At 45.1% G+C, this 14698-nt stretch overlaps 1 protein-coding gene across 1 annotated transcript in view; it reads left to right on the top strand.

The window, feature by feature from the left end:
- The window catches only part of LOC139762559 (uncharacterized), a 322072-nt gene that overhangs the window by 98987 nt on the left and 208387 nt on the right, over positions 1-14698 (top strand). The window lies entirely within an intron of this gene.

Raw genomic sequence — 14698 nt, 5'->3', positions numbered from 1 at the left:
GATCCCTGAGGACTGCAGTCTACGAATGTAGTTTGCGTAAGGTCGTCGTCTTGGAAGATGATTTAAAGTCTGGGATATCGCAGCGAGGGTGAGTGTCAACGTGGCCCACGGCTGCATAGCGAGGCAAACACTTCAGAGATCACTTTCTCCGTCGTTTCCGGGAGTCGCGCTTTTAACCTGGCACTTAACCTTGGTCATAACTTGGGAAGTTCAAGTCAGTTACTTGTGAAACTCGTACAGTTGTCGCCCAGCATCTTAAGAAGAGGTGGACAGAAGACCAATTACCGCAAGTTGTATTTTTGCTCAAGTTATGCCTCTTACAATAAGGTTAGCCCTGGAACACAATCTGGCTCGTAACTTGAAAGAGTCTAAATCAGGTGGTCATAAAACTTGCACAGTTGTATCTTAGCGTCTGGAGAATTGAGGGGTGTGAGACCAAGTCATAAGGGATTTTACTTTGGATTTTGCCTGGGTTATGTCCTTATAAAAATGGCATAAACTTCTTATAGCTTGAACTGGACGCAACCGGAACTTAACCCGGTTCAAGAAAATTTCGTCTTTGGTCATGGACCTTAATACAAAACGCTTTATGCAGGTGACACACATGTTCCATGGAACTCCCTCTTTTATAGTTTGGTCTGTGAAGTGTTTCTTAACGACCTGAGAACCACAAGAATGTGTAATATCGAGAAACATTTTCTTTTGATTCAGATATAACCAGCTTTGATATTGTTAAAGTTGGGGCTTGTGTGCCGTCTCCAATGGACCAATTGATTGATGGTCAGGACTTTTAGACTCGGAGTGACCTGTTTCATGCTTTGGTTCAGGTACTTCATAAAGACGCAGTGGATTTCCATTTGGCCCGGACACCCGGAGTCTCTCGCCCCTTCCCTTTTAGGGTAACAGACAAAAAACAGGTGGATCATATTGGAAGTCATTTTTTTTCCGTATACTAAATACAGGATCGTTGGCTTACGAGTCGAATCAATGGAACCTCACAACGTCTAGTGGGAGGTAATTATATTTCTTGTGGCTACTCTTCACGTCTCCACTTGAGAGTTCATAAGCGGGCCGTGTGGTGTGTGATTCTTTATTCCCGCAATCCATATATCTGGAATCTGAATTATATTCCCCCGAATCCCTTAAGCCGTAGGCGTATAACACACCAGGTAACCATGAATAAAAGCGTTTTGTCAGTTATGGACCATGAGATATGTATTTTTTTTCCCCCGGCGAACACCATGTATGCTTCGTGCATATGTATTTTTTCCCCCCGGCGAACACCATGTATGCTTCGTGCATATGTATTTTTTCCCCCCGGCGAACACCATGTATGCTTCGTGCATACCTACTGCTGCTCTGGGACGTTTCTGAATGCATGGATTGTCACGGGGAACACAAGGTATACATCGTAAAGAGCTGAATGAAGTATAGGAGGTTTTCACAGCAAGGAGAGAGATTGAAAATGGGGAGAATGAGGGGAGGCGGGAGTGAGGGGAAAGGGGAAAGTGATGGGAGGGGATGGTAAGAGAGGAGAGATAACTGGTAACATCAATCGATCGGGAAGCTGGTGTGGGTTATTGATCTCGATACCATAGGTGGGTGAGGGAGGGAGCCACACCCCCATGTTACTGTGTCTCCCCCACTCTGTGTATGCTCTTGTGTATGTGTGTGCGCGGTTACTGTGTGTGTGTGTGTGTGTTACCGGGAGGGAGTTGTACACGTGTTACCCTTTTGTGTATGTGTGTAGAGCTGCCGCAGATGCGTATTTAGGGTCCGGGTGCGTGAAAAGGTCTGGGTATATACGTATAGGTAATTTGTTTGCCCCCTTTTAGTGTGTGGAGAGGACACAAACGTGTCGTCATGTACGCGCTCCTCACCTGTTTGCAGCGGTGTCATTGCCCCCGCGGGTATATCAACCTAGATCTCCGCCGTTCGGGTGATTTACATGGCTTCGAACACCACCAGGTCGTTGACTGGACTTCCTTCCACTTCCCAGTACCTTCAGAAACCCAGGCCACCTTCTTTGTCTTGCGCAACCTTGCCAAGGGCACTGAAACCAGTAACCGTGATCTTACGCGGCCAGTAACCGTGATCTTACGCAGTGGAAGGGACCCACTAGAAGTCCGGCTAGAACTGGAGTAAGATATCTACTCTCTCAAAGAACAAGGTTGTTGTATTAACACGTCATCTTGCACCTACAGTTCCTTAAACATTTTTGAGCTTAGAAATTATTTTCTTTATTTCTCGTACTCCGAAAGGATGTCTTTGTATTCATAGGCATAAAAGAACCCTGATGATGTAATCCCTCATATGTTAAAGTGACTTTATGTAAGATTACAATTATGTATTAAAATTTTTTTCATCTGAAATTACATTCAGATAATTGTGCCGACTTGTTACAACGCCAGGTTTTTAATGCTGAGGTGGAGAAACCATATATATATATTTTTTTTTTTTGAGGAGGCATTTGTAAATAAATAGAGATTCGGGGTTGTAAGTTTTTCTTGTTTTTTTGAGAGGAGAATGTGAAGTGTGCTAAGTGTGTGTTAGTAGCAGCCTCGTGTAGTGGGACTGGGACGCAGTAAGGTACGAGGCTCGCCTGCAGATGTGTGTAGGACGCTCGTTATGCAGGGGCGGCTGTCTTCAGCCTAGCTGAGAGGTGTGTATACTCATATTGAACCTCTCTCTGATACGCGAAGGTAGAGGGAGGACCCACGAGCTCCACGGCACGACGGCACACTTGAACCCGACGGTGAGGCCCTTGAAAATGACATTACGACACTTGAGATCGAGTCTGTGACCTTGTAAGCTCAACATTTAAGATGCTGTGAGCACGATGTTACGACCCTTTGGTTTAGGTTAGCCTATTTTATATATCCAAGCTTTAGCCAGGTTCCCATTTATCGACGTCCCCCGCGGGAAGGATGAACAGCACATCTGGATTGGCTGTGGGCACGACTACCGCGCCAAAGTCTCGGACCCAGGCGGGCCAGTGCGTGACTCATGGTCAGGAACAGCTCTGACCACTACACCACGGGACGCCCACGAATAAAATGAACTTCGGTGAACGTAAACCACACACTGTGACACCCTGACAGTCTTCTATTTCCCCGCACTAACTTCCTCATTCAACTTGTTATTTATCCACCCCGTTGGGGGGGGGGGGGGGAGAAGTTACATAATAGAACGTTAAAGAAAACGTCGCGGTCACTTAATTTTGAATGAAGCACGCGTGTGGGGTTGAAGGAGGAGGAGGAGCCTGAAGCCTTAGCTAACGTGGCTCGAGTTTCACGATCGCGGCTGTGAAAATGTCGAGCCCTTGGCTCCTCGTGGGTGACATTAGTAAAGGAAAAAAAATGAGGGAGTACCAACCTACATACTGACCTACGAGTACCTAGGACGAGGTTTTGCCACAGTGGAATAGGGTTAGCTCACGACTCCTCCTGGCTCAAGCTTCGTGTGCCATTTTTACTCTCGAATTATAGTATTTCTTCAAAGTTACTGTACCCAGGTAATCTAAAAGAGGGAGGAAGTAATTAGAAAAAGAAATTCTAGGGACAGCGATGATGGTACATTCTCAAGGGGGGGATGTTTGTGTGGTGATTACGGCTCGTCTGTGTGGATTACGAATGGCATAACATACTTAATGTGGCGTTGTCTGTGGCCTTAAATTCTAACGAGATAATAGTTTGTACGGCGCTGTGCAAGAGGTGGAAATAGCTGTAGATTAAAGTAGTAAGTTGAGTGGGGAAGGTAAATTTATTGTAATAGGGTGGTTAGAGGAGAGGGAGAAGAGGTGGGACAGGGGAAGGGGTCGTTTGAAATGGAAGAGAAGATGGAAGTGCGTACAGATGTATGGTGTTAGTTTTTCGATGCAAGTGGGTGATTTCCTGAAAGCGTGTGTTTGGCGCCTTAGTTATCTACTGGCAGACTGGGGCTGTGTATTTACTAGTGTTGTATCCTTTTATTTGAAGGAGATTCACCAAGCAAAGGTGCACATGGTGCTCTGGGGCTTCGAGAGAACCAAGGGTGCTCCATGATTGTACTGTTATGGAGACGTGTGTGTTCTTCCGTAGTTTGTGTCATCATTGTCTTCAAGTCTCTGCCTTACTACCTGTGCTGTTTCTCACTATTTACATCAGTGTACCTCAGACTCTCTCTCTCTCATATATATATATATATATATATATATATATATATATATATATATGATACCCTAAAGAACAGCAATATGGACCCATTTTCTTTAAAGGAGAGAGAGCGGAAAAAAACGTCAAAACTTCCCCTTTACACGGACGTAACCAGGGGGCGCGGGGCGGACGGGCGGGCGAGCTGATGCTTGGCCCAGGTCAGAGCAGCAGCAGCGGCGGCGTGGATCTTCCATTTCGAGTAGCACGTGAGCTTTACTCTACCTTGAGGCATCCTGGCTTTTGTACCAGATGGAGCGTGGTTCTCTCATTCCCGGTGCAGTGGAGCAAGGTGCACGTGGGAGATGGGTTCACTCCGCGTTCCAGTGTAGGTGCATGTACGTTTTTCTCTTATCATAAAGACATGGAGAGAGAGAGGTTGTCCCCGAGCATAATACTTTACCACTTCGATCATAACCGTGTAGATATACTTGCATTTCGTATGTCTTGCCGTATGATACGGGTTGTGGACTGGATCACATAATCTCTTGATGCCCGTAATATCCAAAAACGCGATGTTTTTTACAGCTTCGATGCACCTACAGGACTTAGTTTGGTTGGTATGTACGTATGTGCACAGGTGTGCGTATGAAGACTTAAGGTATTTCCCAAGTTAAGGCTGATTCGTTGCGGTGAATAACTGAGGACATTTTAATCGTCAGTACGTATGAATAACTTGATTTCATGCTGTTATTATTTTTTCTACCAGGATTTGTGACCTAAGTTAGTTAGTCATGTTCTTCCCGTGTCATGTGTTTGTGTTGTTAGACCTAACCACTTACCTGTATAGATAAGGTTGTTTATTGCTTTACTTTTTTTTTTTTTTCTCTTATACAAGCCTCTTTCGCGAGGGTGCTGGTTGTCTATTTTTGTAGCGAAGTTCGTCTGTGCCTCCCTCTGTTTTCTTTGGACCTCCTCTATCTACACGAGTTCCCCCCTTGCATATTTTAAGTGTTTAATTTATAAACAGTAACAGGCTTTGCCCTTCACCCAGCTACTTGGCTTCGCTCTAGTACTGTACGGATGCTCATGTTCAGAGCCCTCGTTATGTCCCGCAGCCCTGCCGGACAAGTGTACTGACCGATAGTCATCCCCCGCTAAGTAACCTCTGGGTTCAGAGTCGTATCTGCTGCTGTGAGAGAGAGAGAGAGAGAGAGAGAGAGAGAGAGAGAGAGAGAGAGAGAGAGAGAGAGAGCGTGCCTTCAAGCCCTTGTCCTGTCCCGAGGCGTGAGTGTGGTCGACGTCAGTGTCGTGGCTTTGCCGGACGCGCAGTGTTCGTGATTCCCCTCGTGTCCATTTGGTTGGGGTGAATTTGCGTCCTTGGCTCCGTACCTTGTACAGGAACGGACGGCTTAACGTGCGTGCGTGATGCACGAGGGTTCCCCCTTCCTCCCTCGCGTGACTTTTACTTGGTCGCCAAGCCTCGCCGGTGCGTGTCCGCAGCACTGCTTTAGCTCCTTGATGATGTCGCTATTAGCTGCTTACCACTTGTCGTGCTTCCAGAGAGACGTGTAGTGCTGATGTGTCTTTTCTGCGAGTAATTGCACTTCAGAGCGCGTTAAGACTTGAACGTACGATCACATTGGGTTGTAGAAAGCCTCGGAAGGACACTGTTTTACTTCGTAGGAACCTGAGATACGCAAGCGTGTCCACTCATCACCGGTGATGAATATAGACTCATCGCCTCGTTTTCCCTGGAGGCAGAGGGGCGGGAGCCATACCCTGTACTGTGTCTGGGACAGTGTTGAGGCGATCGCCCGGATGTCTGAATCTTTCCTGCTGGTATACCTTGTCCCAACCGTCAGAGGTTCGGCTGTTGGTCAGTTGATGTAGGGGAGGAAGTCGTACAGCGAGTCTCCACAGTTTAGTGGTTAGTTTCGCTACTTACGAATCAGGCGGGGCGCCTTGGTAAATCATGGATCTCTATATTAAAGCGGGCGAAACTGTGGGTTTAGGTAGTGTGCAAAGATCGTTTGAAATTCCGCTTGGTAAATTTTGTACAATGGAAATTCTGAGGTGCATGTTCCTCATCTGCACTTAAAATATTATTCCCTAGTACCTTGACACGCGTTTACGTAAGATTGTAAGATTTTCCCCTCAAAATCTTAAGGTACCAGTGATGTTATCAGGAAAGAGTGATTTCGTCCGTGGCAGGGAATAGCACCCGTCAACACCTGCTAGTATTACGTGCACTGTTAGACCGCCTGGTGAAGATATTGACAAAAAAAAAAAAAAAAAACTAAGTGGACAAACTTTTGTAAAGTATATTGGGCCAGTGAGGCTGTGGAGAGGTTCCGTTGGCCTTCGGGCCACCGCCACCATCAGCCTGACGTATAATGTAATTATGTGATAATGTAATTTTGGTCCTGTACTCAGATGAGGCGGCACAAGAGCCTTCGAAATGAGATGAAGCCATACGTGAGGTAGGTAAGGGCGGCTAGAATACAACCAGCCCAAGCTGTTGATTTTCCTCCTCTAGGGTTTGGTCGATAAATAGGTACCTGACGGCAGCTGAGAGATGTATGCATGTACCATCTTCAAGTGAACGCCAGTACCTGTGGCCGATGCAGAGAGAGAGAGAGAGAGAGAGAGAGAGAGAGAGAGAGAGAGAGTCAGGGTATGATAGATATTTTTCATACGTATCTGGTTCATACGTATCTGTATAAACTGTCCCACGGAGGACTGTTTATGCCAGTAGATGACACGTGTAATAATTCCTCGACGCTTGTTAGGTTTGACCTCGAGTGGGGATTTTTTTTTTTTTTACACGACTGCTTGGTTGGTCCGCGGCTCAGCTGTGAAGGGTACACCTTCTAGATGGTCTAAAGGTAAGATAAGGTGGAAGACTGAGCTGTTGGGGGTAGAAGACCTCCGAAACCACCGTAAGGTAAAGGTAAGGTCTCGGACCCGGCTGTGTGGGTATTGAAAACCCTCCCATACATTTTTAAAGTTATACTTTGAAGTATTGGTTTGTCATTTCACTCGACACCTGACCAGGCTACTCCCGAAACAAAGCCACTGGGGGACATTTAGGTCGCAGGGTAAATCCGTAAAGGCGAAGGGAAAAATCCATGGAAACGAAGGGATAAGTTCAGCGACACCGGCTGGCTCACCTCGACCGCTCGTACATACTGCTTATCGTCCGCTGGAGGCGGCCACCGTGAGAGCTCCCACCCGTCAAGGACTCCGTTTTCTATTTCTTTTTCTTTCGCAGATATATATATATTTCTTTTAAGGTGGAGGCTTTCAGTGGCTTTCAGTGCCTGGAACATGCTTTGCCGCGTGTCGTAAGAGCGCCTGGAGGAAGTCTGGTTTGAAGAACTCCTATTTTAGGGGGAATTCTGTATGATAAAGGTGTTCAAGGGCGACACCGGGAGTTTAATGTACCGTCGGTATGGGAGGGAAGTCAGCCGATGGTCGCGAGTGCGGGTGGCGGGTCTCCAAGTGGACGTGTCATAGAATTTGGGACGCCGGGAGGAATACATTTAAGGAAGAGGAGGAGGAGGAGGAGGAAGAAGTTAGTGGTGATATCTGGTGAGAGAGAGAGAGAGAGAGAAAGAGCAGGCAGGCGGAGTCCGGAACACCATATTTATATATATACAAATGCAACTTGGCTGGTTTCCTTATGTCGGGAGCACGACCCGAGTGTAAAACTAGATTACCTACGATGGAGTCCGGTTTCCCAGGATTCCTTCACACGTTAGGCTCATTATGCATGGTGAGGCTGATGAGTGAGCAGATATTTTGTGCCTCGAGGGATGTAATAGATTATTATCACTTGGGGCTGCCAGCAAGTGGCCTTAAGACAATCATTGAGAAAGAATTTGAGCATAAACTTCTGGAATTAAGATGATGATGGGAGGAAAAAACACAAAAAGAACCTTTCACCAGACTCGAGGTACCTCCCATTTGATATTGAGATGATTAACAAAAGGCTGTGACATTAGGTTTGATCGTATTGTCATATAATCGAAGTATTTAGTGAATGAATCGAGTACTGGGGAAGGGGGGGAAAGGAATATTGTATAACCACACAAGGTACACAGAGCGGAAAAAAAAAATAAGTGAAACACTATCTGTTGAAGGAAAGTGAGTGACAAAGCAAAGGTTTAGGGAACATATGAAGCCTCGGGAGATGAAGTTGGATGATGCAATTACAACTTTGAAGCCAGAATATACAATTTGAACGCCGAGCCGGACCGACCCTACCAGACCCGACCCCCCCCAACCAAACTTATTAAAGTGTAAGAGTTCAGTAACAACTGCTCGGTCTCAAACTCCAAAACATATCTCTCCGAGGTAATATGGAAGAGCTGGGTAATCGCTTTGGGCGTCAGGGTTGGTGACGAAGACAGGACGAAGTACACCGAGTACAAGACGAGAATGGAAGATGGCTGAGGTTGGGAGAGAGGAGCAGGCGAGATGAATTTTTAGCTTGCAAAGAGTAATGGAAATGCAGAGAGCACAGATGGAGGAGGAGGAGATGAGGTACTGAAGGATGGTGCAGCAGAAAACGAGAGAGAGACAGGAAGACTGTACGAGGGATTGAGGAAGAAGGGGTGGGATGGTGAGAAAAAGCAATACTGACGATGCAGGAGGATAGAGAGAGGTCTTACAAAGGACGGATGAGGGTCGCAGAGGAAACGCTCAAGAAGAAGAGGAAGTGTCACGGTTTTAACTTAACATGTTAGTAAAGACTTTGTCTTACAGTTGACTGCATGTTGAAATGGAGGCATGTAAATGACCAAATGCCCACTATCAGGTTATGCAAACTTTGACGGGAAACTTTTTTTTATTTTTATCATGGTAGTGTAAAAGATATGGAATTACCTTTCATGAAGGTAGCCTCAAAAATGATGTATACCGTAATTTTGTTTAGATATTTACAAAGGTTTTGACTACCGGCCTTGCGTGGGAATCAGTTCACCACTTGAACCGGTCACGTGACGACCATTTTTATTGTTAGCAATCATGGTGGGGCGTGACGGAGGGAGGGAGGAAAGTGTGGGCTGGCGACACACTTTAAGTGGAGGAAGGTTCCTGTCTTCTAGGTCGCCCTAGATCCACCACCTCTGTCGCCAGTCTCGCCACCACATTGCGCAGCTCTCTCTCTCTCTCTCTCTCCCTTTATACGTCTCCTTGGATGTTATGGTGGCGGAACAGGGTTAAGGAAGGTGGCGCCCCTCTCTCCGCGAGGACAGTATCATGTGACGAGTTCGACTGGGTTCGGTACACCTGTCAGACAATAACGTCAGGTGTCGTAAGGACAGCTTACGGAAACCTCATTAGAGGGGATCGGAGTAATACAGAATTGATCCCGATTTTCAGTACGAATACAAGGCTGCGAAAGCAGGTTAAGCCATGATAGATGTGTGTGTGTGTGTGTGTGTGTGTGGTGACTCTCGAGTTCCATACCTGGTGATGCCAGCGAGACAGACCACTGGGAAAGTTAATGACACCAGGAAATGCTACTATATTGATGGTCATTGTCTGTGCTTCTGTTTACGTCAGCAACTCCCTTGGTTAGGATGGAGGTACTGGCTCCTCTTTGTTGAGGGTTGGGGGTACTGACTCGTAAGGATGGGGGTTACGGGTGCCTCTTTGTAAGGATGGGGGCTACTGGTGCCTCTTTGTAAGTGAGGAGGTATCGCTCCTCCTGTAATGGGAGGAGTTGCGAGCTCCTAGTGTTGAGGAAGCAAGTATCAGCATCTGCTGCTGAGGGAGAACGTGTCGGCACCTGCTGTTAAGACAGAAGGCATCAGTAATGGCTTCCTAAATGTATTAGCTGCCAATTTAAATGACAAACGGCAGGAGTTGCGTAAAGAAAACGTTCCTGCAGGTTCAGTTCTTACGTACCCCCATGCGGGTTAGGCACTATTTCAAGAGAGAGACAGAAACCGGGAAATGCCATGTGTGTGTGTGTGTGCTTGTGTGTGTGCATGTTTTTGTTTGTTTGTTTGTTTGTGTGTGTGTGTGTGTGTGTAGAATTAGCAGACATCAAAATTAGAACAAATAATTTGATCTGTGCAAATTATTCCAGGCTGTTACCCATCATACGGTTGATCGCCAGAATTTATGTAGATTAGTTCTTTCATTTCATGACCCCAAGGTTAGCCATCGATAAAAGAAGTAATTAAAGTGAGCATGTGAGAAAGAAAACTCGTGGCTCCCACAAAACTTACCCCCACAAAGTTTTGGACTCTTCGAGGGACGGGCTATCGGACGAGAAACAATTGCATTCGATAGATAAAGTTCCCGGCCGCATTAAAAGTTTTTTTTTCGTGGGGACTTGTGACTTTTTAAGATTTGGATTTACGTAGGAATTACAGGGACGGGAGAGCTGCTCTACCAATGATGATGACCGAGCTTTTGCCACGGTCAGATAGAGCAAAAAATGCCACGAACAAATGCTGATATAGTTCTGTGTGAAAATCCGTGTATAGATGTATCTAGATTATTGGCGAGGGGGTTCGAAAGGTTAGGTTAATTGTTAATGGGTTCAAGGTTCGAAGGACAGGGTCATCGAAGGCATTTTTTTTTCTCTACTGATATGTTGATGATTCGGTCAAGTTTATTGGTCAGGTGTTACACAGATAGAATTTAGTATATAGATTTATCCATCACTAAAGAACATGTTTCAGGCTTTACTCGTAAGTGGAATTGGTGCGACGTTATCTTGAAACAATCTCCTCCACCATCCGTATGAGAGGAATTCAATCATTCCCTGTGGTCAGATCCCCTTGATAAAGGATCTTGGTTAGTTTAGATTTTGGGAAAAAGACAAAAGTTGCAATATTAGGAGTAGGCAAAACAAAGGAAAACAGTTGTAGTTGGGAGACAGACCTTGAACCAGATAACATCGAAGTATGGTGACCAAAGGTCCTCAAGGCGTGCCTCAGATGTGTTGATGTTGGAAGAAGAACTGACACCGCCGTTTGACCCGGAATCGTGTGTGAGTATGGTTAGATGTAAGAAAGGGGCTACCAGAACACCACATCGTTTTCTGACTAGACTACCTGCACTTGTTTTCACCGAGTTTTGCATATTACTGCCTTTTATTTCTGGTACGATTTATTTTAAGGGTACTGTTAGGGACCAGGCATTCCATCACTGTCATGTGTGTATAACAAATGACTATAGTCTTCATTCCTGTGAACTCTGGTAACACTCACGTATTCTGAGGATAAAACGACAAATGCGCTGTCCTACGGAGACCCTTTGAGGTATAGAAAATGTAATTAACGGTGGCACTAGAGCAACAGTCGTGTTGTGAGGGGGAGGGGGGGAAACAACCTTCATTTGACGAACCCCACACCTGACAGTTGTGACGGGTCTGAGAGAAGAATTGTGTCGTTGTGATGGATGGTCCGGGTGACAAATGATCCGGTGTTGGCACGGGGTACTGGGAGTTCCAGCTGTCCGGTTGTCACAAGGCTCGAGAAACTCCGAACTGGGCAGGAATTTTGTTTGCACCTTCTTTGTTGTGTGTGTGTGTGTGTGTGTGTCAGTGTTATGAGACAGATACCCCGTTGTTGCAAAAACAAAACGCGTGAAATATACCAGCATTAATTATTATTATTATTATTATTTTATCTTCTGACCTCTTTTCTGAGGCTCCTGCAGCTTCGAGGCTGTTCTCCACAGTGGGGTAGGAGGAGACTTGGAAATTTGTTACTCGACTTGCCATTACGCTGAAAACAGACACACGTAAAGAGACTCGTAAAAACTTACTCCTTTCTTGGAATCCAAACCCGGGGCCTTGTTTTTGTGAGCTAAATGAGCGAAGAGGCTTTTTTTTTTCCTCAAGTTTTCTCCTCCAGCTTTAAGTTGTCTGGTGAACGTAATGAAACGACATTTCTTCTCTAAAGTGTTATTAGAATTTAACGTAGATTTTGGTGTTTGGATAATTTTGCACGGCCGCGAATTCATGCCTGAGTAATTTGTTACGACTTCTGGGTTCGTTCAGGATTTTCTGTGTTTTTAAGATTGTCGGGAGTTGAAGACTTCTCTTAAGGCAGGGGAACCCAACCCTGATGGTCGTCAAGCATCTATTCTCTGGGCCATCGAGACGTCTCCGCGGTTGTCAAAAATAACAGGCCCATTGCCAAAGTCGACAGCTCCTCCGCTTCAGTGTACCATGTACTTTGAGTGTGCTCGAGTCGTTCGTTAATGTGATATTCAGTACAGTCTCATTTCTCCCTGAGGTGACTTTGTGTTATGGTTTTAATGGATACCTGATTATAGATAACATGTGTTCCTTTCGGGTCGGGTTGTGATGACCATGGTCGAATTGCATTAGGTCTTCATAGAAAACGCGGTTAGGAACCACTGCTCTGTAGGCTTGAGTACCTGTTTTTTTTTTTTTTTTTTATCTTTATATACGTGTAGACATTACTGATATAGAGCTCTTGGTCGTGTGTCATCCGAAATCATGTTCTTCACCTTTAATTTAATCTATATGCTAATTTTGTGTGTGGATGGTGGTGTCGGGCGTGTAATTGCAGTCCAATATTATTGTTGTGGTGGCGAGATTCTGGTTTAAAGTTTCACGTTCTTTTTTTTTCTTTCTTTTATTTCTTGTATTGAATATTAGTTTGTTTTCCTCCAGTGTACCCGTTGTTTTGCTTTTCGTAATGTTGACATTTGCTACCACCAGTGCTAATATACCTGTAATATACTGTGTTATATTTCTCTCTTAGTGTGTCCCCTGATGATGTGACTATTACACGAAAGTGCACTTGGGAACTTATAATTTCATTTTCCCCATGAACTCATAGGAATGTATATATATATATATATATATATATATATATATATATATATATATATATATATATATATGAATATCTTATAAGGGGTCTCTGCTCCCCTCCGGAACCTCAGCTACCTAGCTCCTATCAATGTCCGTTCCCCGGAACCCCGGCTAGCATAGCATCTATCAGACCTCCTCTCCCGGAAGCCTAACCGTTATTCAACACGCGTTACCTTCAACACAGTCGGAAGCAGAAGGGACAAGGTTGCGCGTCGGTTGGGGAGCGGGGGAGGGAGGAGATCTCTTGGCGTTCTTCCAAATGTCACAGAGCAGGTTCTGAGGAAGGGGTAATTTATACAAGTGTCCGTCTGATCACATCCACCCGCAACACGACTCCATCCTCAAACTGATTCGGTTTCAAATTTGGAGCTGCCGACTGCCCACGCAGCGGCGTATCGAGCGATGATTATTGGCTAAATCAGAAGGGTATTGTTTCCTGATTGGATGATGAGTACCCGCGAAGTCACGTGACAAGCTGTGAAGTCGCGTGACCGCCACGCCACACCCCGCGCGCGTGCGCAGTTGTACACAAACGCACGAACGAACGTAAGTCTGGCGTCATAGGTAGAGAACGTTTGCTCCTGCATGATTTATTTAATCTATTTTCAATTATTTTGATTAAATACCTCCCTTAATTTTCGTTTTGCGAGTTAAGCTTCTAAAAAACAGATCTATCGATTGTACATAGCAGGAATTTCGTAACTTCTGTGGGGCGTAAACTGTAAATAAAAAATTCCGAAACTGCTATTTTATAAACTATGTTGACTGCATGGAATTTTTTTGCCGCCGTGATGCAGGTAACCGTAGCTCACAGAGTTATATGATTTGGCATTAAAACTAATTCGTTGTGACGAATAAATGCAAATTAATGAATTCAAATGAATTAATACAGCAACAGACCACTGGGCCCCGACGTGGCTGTTTGTGGTAAGGGGAAGAGAACAGAAACTCAGAGATTTGTGCCATAAAGCGTAGAAAGACGTGCACATTTTTTTTTTTAAAGGGAAAATCCTGTAAACTTGCCATTTAGCTAAGGGGCTGCAAATAATGTCAGTGGTGGATTTGAAGCAAAATATTTATATCGTCTGTATTCAAACGTATCTCTGGTGCTGCTTTTAATTACTCTGGCTGATGAGTCGTAGCATACGTTAGCCTCCTTCGAGGTTGTACCCATTACTGAGAGTGAAATTACGCGAATCTTTAATTAAGTAGCTCGTATAAGATCTCTGCTCTTAAAGAAAACTTTCAGTGAGAAGGACGATAATAAACAGGTAAAAGGGTATAGTTTGCACGCGCTGAGTATATTGTTTTACGTTATAATGTGTATGAATTTATACTGGTGTTGGATGTATGCGAGACCAGTTCTTTCCTTTCCCTATGGAAGAGTTGTTCCGCTTTCAACTCGAAATGATATGTGTGTGTGTTTGTTTGTGTGTGTGTGTGTGTGTAGGTGTCTGTGTGTAGTAGTTTCGGTGCATTACACATGTTAGCTAGAAAATGGTTGGGAGCGGATGCGGCCTTTCTTCGTCTGTTCTTGCCTAGTGCTACCTCGCTAACGCTGGAAACGGCGATGAAGTATTGGTGTGTGTGTGTGTGTGTGTGTGTGTGTGTGTGTGTGTGTGTGTGTGTAAAAGGTTTACAGTCGTCAGATTTTGGCAAGGGAATAGAATCAGCAGTGTCGATTCTTTTTGTCTCG

The sequence above is a fragment of the Panulirus ornatus genome, chromosome 43, assembly GCF_036320965.1.
Source record: "Panulirus ornatus isolate Po-2019 chromosome 43, ASM3632096v1, whole genome shotgun sequence".
Taxonomy (NCBI): Eukaryota; Metazoa; Arthropoda; class Malacostraca; order Decapoda; family Palinuridae; genus Panulirus; species Panulirus ornatus.
This window is presented reverse-complemented; position numbering and strand designations above follow the sequence as displayed.